Genomic DNA, 6,908 nt, shown 5'->3' with positions numbered 1-6,908 from the left:
CTTGGTGTAGTTCCTTCCCATCCCATCTGGGTGTAACGGAGTTGAAAGTTCCTTGTGGTTAATATTAAATCCTGCGTCATTGGGTCGTGACTTTTAATTTGAAATCTTCGCTATATAGTTGGGGCATCGTTGTCATCCTGCAGCAGAAGGGACAATAGCTACTGCAGGCGGACCAGAGATTCATGCCAATTGTTTTGTTTATTTGATGACCCATTGTGCAGGCAATAAAAGCTGCTTCATCCACCATCCTGAGAGTGTCCCAATCCCTTCAGTACAGCCAAACACAACGCAGGTTACATGAGAACCAGAGGTGTGGACACACTGCTAGTGTAGGTTTTCCATAGACTCTCAGGGCCGGTTTCACAGACAAGGCTTAAGCCTAGTCCTGGACTAAATCACACTTTCAATGTAAAATCTCCATTGAAGATGCTTTTTAGTCCAGGATTAGGCTTAAGCCTTGTCTGTGAAACTATCTCTTCTGTTCTCTCTCTCTTCTGTTCTCTCTCTCTCTCTTCTGTTCTCTCTCTCTCCTGTTCTCTCTCTTCTGTTCTCTCTCTCTTCTGTTCTCTCTATCTTCTGTTCTCTCTCTCTCTCTCCTGTTCTCTCTCTTCTGTTCTCTCTTTCTTCTGTTCTCTCTATCTTCTGTTCTCTCTCTCTAAGTGTACTGTTGTTGTAGTGTAAGGAGTAGGCTAGTGAAATAATTTCAATCCACAGTATTATTCTACAGCAAATCTACATATCAATGAATTAATCCTTATTTTTTATTCCACACAACATTAGCATTCATCACAAAAGCATTAACTTTTTCTATAATCTATTATATCTCTAACAAAGCTAGCTAGCTAGCTAACAAGCTAACACTTGTTTGGCTAGCTGGTACACACAAACACACTAAAATGGTGCATGAAACATATTACAGTATGTTGCATGTTTAGTAGTTCTGCAACAAATGTATTTATTCATTATGTTTTATCTTTGACAACCTATTTCTTCCTCCCACCATCTCCTATTAGTTTTGGAGAGGGGTGGCATAATCGTGGTGAGCAGTTTCAGTGGTTTGATATGATGCTAACAAAGGCGGTATCTACCTTACTCACAAAACAACAAATAACTGTTTGGCTATCCTAAGTAAAGAACACAAAATCCTAGTAAACAACACATGTAACTCACTAAAACAGAACACAGCAGACGGTCTGTCTGTAGACGACTTGCTCCATGAACTGATGTGGAGATCAGTCTGAAATTCTGTTGTCTTCTTCGTCATCGTCAGATTCGGAGTTCGGAGTTCCCGTTCGGAGTTCCCGTTATGTATAGTCCAATATGAAGGAGTTCATTAATTGCCCACTGTCAATATTTCTGCCTGCTTTAGTAATTCTGTTGATAGCGTTAGCGAGAGCTTCAGCATCCATTTTTGTCAACAAACAGGTCCACACACATGGCTCCTTACATCCAGCTGGGCAGGGTTTCCGTTAGAAAAAATTGGCGCCGGTCATCGTGTCTGGGAAGATTTCAATTTACCGGACAAACGTGAGATATTCCGGTCATCATATTAAAATATAATATAGCTGTTTGTCGCGGTGATTACTGTTGTGTAGCCTATTTAATGTCTATTTCTCATCGATACAATTAGATGCGAGCTATATAATAAATATAATAATATAGGCTTTCATGATTCGCATGCGCTATGTCATATGTCCAGCGCTGAACGCGCGCCACACTGGGAACTGAACAGACTGCATCGATCAATGAACGGACTCCACATTACGTTAACTGAAGTCTGTTAAATTGTTTGGGATTAATGTGAGTTTTCTCTTTCCAGTTTTACCCTTTTTTAATCAATAAAACAACGTCATTTCTATAACCAGGTCTCGCTGGTTGGGAAGGCATTTAGTTTAGCTGCCTGTCAAATCATACTTAATCGGACTCGGGAGTATGACAATGAGGAGAACATAACTGTTTATTGAGAAACGATTGATAGGCAGGCTGGGATACGTATATAAAGAAATACCACAATGTCTAGATTTATAACATTTGTGACTGCTCCTGGTGTTTCTGGACACCTCTCGGAAATTAGAAAGACGTCAAATTCGTCTTTAAAGTTTTTTTTTTTTTTTTTAAATTTTCGTTTTTTTAGCTAACATTCAACTCGAAGATGTGAAGTACCCACTCGTTATTTTTCCGAACAGTTTTACGTTCATTAAATAAGTGTAATCTATAACACAATGACTTCGTTTCTTGTTGTTTTATGGGGATTCATTATCTTTGATGGGGATTTTCTGTGCTTAGTGATTTCCGGTGTAGCAACTTTCAAATACTCATGTCGTCTTCAATTTGTTTCCGATTTCAATGTATTGTAGCGAACGGGAACTTCTAGTGCAACTCGCCCCATGCGGGAGTCGAACCCCGACCTCCCGCATAACCGACGGCCGCGCTAACCATTAGACCAAGAGAGTTAACTCGCTTGGTGGAGCTGTTAACGGGGCCTCATACAGGATCGTTACACTATCCCCACCGTTCGGGAAAGCGTGCCCTCACGCTTCACTATGTCAAGTCCCTCACGTGGACACGCTCTCCGATGGCCTTCCTTCCATCCCAACTATCTGACACCAGTGTAGCGAACGGGAACTGGTAGTGTAACTCGCCCCATGCGGGAGTCGAACCCCGACCTCCCGCATAACCGCCGGCCGCGCTAACCATTAGACCAAGAGAGTTAACTCCCTTGGAGGAGCTGTTAACGGGGCCTCATACAGGATCGTTACAGTATGATGCATCATTTGAAAGCTTACAATCTGTAGTTTAAGCACATGTAAAAAACTGAAAAATGATTTCGCCTACAGGTAGCCCTTTTCATTGGGCTGTGTCACATTTTATTGAAAAGTGCAACATTCTCATATTCGTTGCTCCTCTCGTGAATCCGTTATTCCTCCCCGATTTTTTTGCACGGTGAGCAGAACATTTTCCCAGTGGTGGGCCGTCAGGGCCAGCAAGGCCTTCTCTGCTGGCCTAAACATCATCAGAACATACATTTAATTTTTATATATTTTTTCTACAAATATGTATTAAATTATTCCCGTAGTCTATTCTCTTCATTTCATAGCTTTCCTCTTGGTTGCGCTGCTTCCAGACATTTGGAGGGCTGGCCTTTAGCTTTTATCCAATCAATTTCAGCCATAATGTGTTGCCAGGGTACCAAGAAATCTGCCCGCCTGCAGATTCAACAGTGGCGCGAGTACAGATTGTAATTTAAAGTGAGCGAGAAAAGAGCTGTGGCGTACCGTGGTCAGATCTCGAGTTGGCGAGCAAATCCAAGCAAATCCGACGAAGGGGCCTTCTGGATGGCGGAGCACCTGATCAGCACCTGCACGTCTTTTGATTGGATACAAACTATTGGGAGGCGGAGCTAACACACTGAACTTGATCTCGCTCATTTGTGTAGATGGAAGCTGTTGTTCTACAAGCAGCCACAATGGCTGAAGGAGGAGAAGAGGTAGATTTGGTGGCAGATATTATAACAACAAAGAAGAACCTTCTAAGAAAAGCTAGACATAATCAGAAGAGAACGGCCAACCCCGACGTTAGCGACGCTATCCATGTAAAAGGACTTATTGGTGGAACTGATCAACTGTACAACAGAGTCATTGAAGTCTTCTTGAGGAAAGAAAGGAGGATGGATTTTGTGTTCAAATAATCAGTTGTTTTGGTGAGTACAAAGCATTTAATGTTTTCTGCAAGAGATGTAGATATACGGAGCGACCCTGGGGTTCGTAGATAGAGTGTGTGTTGTGGTGCGGTGCACTGGCTCAGCTGTGTGAGTAAGTGGGGCTTCAATGCGATCTTTTAACCACTTCCCGGGCTGCTACCATGGAAAACGACACACCCCCGTGACCGTATGAACACGAGGAAGATAGCCGGCCTTAAATGGAACCTCGATACGGTTCTCCTATCGAGATCGACAGACCGCAAAGTTCGGGAAATAACTGACGCTTTCGTTTTCATGCAATGAATTGAATACACCCAGACTAGGTGCCGCTCTAATAACAATGGCAACGCCCGGTTATACTGCGTTTCTGTCTAAATGTATAGTTTCTAGAGCCATGGCGTGTCATAATGATGATATTAAGAGGTGGAATAATTCAGGTAGGACATCACTGAAGGCCTAGGTGTGAAATGCACCGCCCGCCACTGCATTTTCCCTTCCCCATCTAAACGCTAGGCAGGCTATTACCGCTGTTTCGCGGAGTCATCATCATGCCGGCGTCAAATCATATAATAATAAAAGAAATATATAGCCTGTAGTATATTGCTATGTTTAGCATAGATCTGGGATTGATTGCTATTGCCTCCGTAGCATTACATCTTGACAATGTTATCATCGATCGACTAGTGTGGTCTAGTTGTCGTTGGGACGCTGAATAAAGACGCTCGTTGAACGTTGCTCCAGAGACCCGATTATTATTAATATAAAGTGTATATAAATAGTGCGACAGCCCTATTTCCAAACCCAACACGCAACACGGATTGTTAACATATAAAGCTTGAGATAACCAGACTGACTAGAATCCAATGTAGACATTTGGAACACATAACACACACTGACACACACTACAATCACTGATGAATTCAGAGTGCCGACAACAATCCACAGTGACTGACTTAACCTGAACTGTGGCATCTATCTTAGCCAAAAGGACCTTGAGGTCCAGTGAAGCCTAATAGCCAGTAACGTGCAGTGAGGTCATTGGCTGGGTAGGCAGTGAGCTATTTAAAAAAATCATGCGAGTAACGCAGCAGCCAGACTTCAAATGGCATAGCGCATACTATAAAGACAATCAAATAGCCCTTATATCTTTTAACGCAGGCTCAAAACTCACTTCTTCAAGAAGTAGGCCTACTACTATAGGCTATTATACTACTATAGAGAGAGAGCGAGAAGACAGGCAGCGCTGTCCGGGAATGAGTTTGGTGTCAGCGCACCACAACCACCATCACATTATAACATGCACAAAGCCAATGGGAGGGGGGCACTTACTTTATTTGTAAATGAAGTCCATCCGTCTATCCTTCTGGACGAAGATGCTGATCACTTTGTTATAGAAGTCCATGTAACATGCAGCCGGTGCTGCTCATCCAGGGCCTTGTCTATGCAACTTTTGCCAAAGGTTTTCAAGGCCATCTGAGAGTGGATGTGGGCTATGGATTTTTCATGCTTCTCTAAAGCTCTTGGAAAATTGTTCAGGTCACAGTAGCCCCCTTTCACCCACACGCTGTCGCTAGACGAGAACAATAGGCAAGGGAAGCAGAATAGCTTGTTAGCCTGGCTACATCCACACAGCCAGTCCTTTTTTTGTACCATTCCGTTTGAAATGTTCGTACAATCTTCTGTCCCTTCCTTTGGGTTAATTGAGATAGGTCAGGTGTTGCCTTATTATTAGTAATAGCTTACATTAATATAGACTCGGTGTAGCTAAGAGAAGCTGCTCTGACACGGAATACAATAACGTTAGCAAAACACCCTCCAGTTACATGAACCATCACATGTATGAGCCTAAACAATACACCAGCCACAGTGCACATTACATTTAGCTTCACCAAAGCAGAAAAAGAGCACTGCACAGCCACAGTAGCCACAGCAGGCTACGAAGTAGTTTGCTTTTCTCGGCATCCTGTCAATCACGTCACCGGAGTCCAGCTTCATTAGGATTTCTTTTTCAGTTGCCATGAGCATGAAGGCCTCCAAATTGTCCTGTGACAGTCTGCTCCTGAGACGATTCTTAATAAACTTCAATGTGGAAAAGCTTTCTTTCACATGCCACTTGTGTGCGGGAGAGTGTCAAAAGAAATGTGTAATCCTATTGTGTGGTAGACATGAGTGAACAAATTCAACTGCTGCAGGAGGAAATAGCAGCATAATGCACAGTTCTTGCAGGTTGTGCATCTTTTGCTCACCAGATCAACTTCTTCTTGATCCATCTGATGGTCCTGTTCCTCAGAGGTAATAGACTGTCTGATTGTATAGTCATTCAGTGGAGACTGTTTCAGAGTGTCCCATTGTGTGGTGAGGTTTGACAACTCAGACTGTAAATTCTCAACAGTTGCATCTTCATCAAATGTAAGTAGGCATTTACTTAAGTCCTGAAGTGCATTTGGAGGTAGTCCATTGGCTTTAATCGTTGGAAAATTACGTGTATCTAGACATGCTAAATCAGCATAAAGTTTCCCATTCTGCAGGAAGCGGCGATGCATACACTCAGAGGGCCCTATTATGCACTTCTTAACTTGCCGTCTTAAGTCTTAATTAAGACGCACCGCCAGGTTAAGACCTACCGCCACCCTTATTATGCTCTTCATACGCGCTACTGCTATTATGCAGGTGTCGCTAGGCGCCCACACATAAGACGTAAGACTCCCGTGCATATATTACTCATTGTGGGAGTGTTCATATGTTAATGAAGTGCGCTAGGCGCCCCTGCTATTATGCGATCTGACTTTGCGCCTAGCGCTAAGAAGTGGTTTGAAAAGTTCTTAGGCGCTAGACTTCATGCACGTTTTGAAACACGAGCGCGCCTCCGCAGTTTGCGCATGCGCGCCGACCGACTTCTTGTTAGCTAGTGGCTACACACACTACCACACTAATACCCCCCACCCAACTTTGCTAACTAAATGTAGGTATTTAGTGAATGTAAAACTGTTGGATATGATATCGAGTGGGTTCTTCATCGCTTCATTTGTCGTCCTATGCCAAAAACCGGAAAACAAATTTTTTCACAACAAGACTTGTTTGGCTCGATTGCAAGCTTTCACAATTGCCGAGATGCGGACCTTTTAATGAAACCCTGTCACATATGGAGAGATGTCAGGGACTGTCAGAAGGCTTTAGCGAAATGTGTGTGTGTGTGTGTGTGTGTTTA

The sequence above is a fragment of the Nansenia antarctica genome (assembly GCF_963989245.1).
Source record: "Nansenia antarctica genome assembly, chromosome: 4".
NCBI lineage: Eukaryota > Metazoa > Chordata > Actinopteri > Argentiniformes > Microstomatidae > Nansenia > Nansenia antarctica.
Note: the sequence above shows the minus strand (reverse complement) of the source record.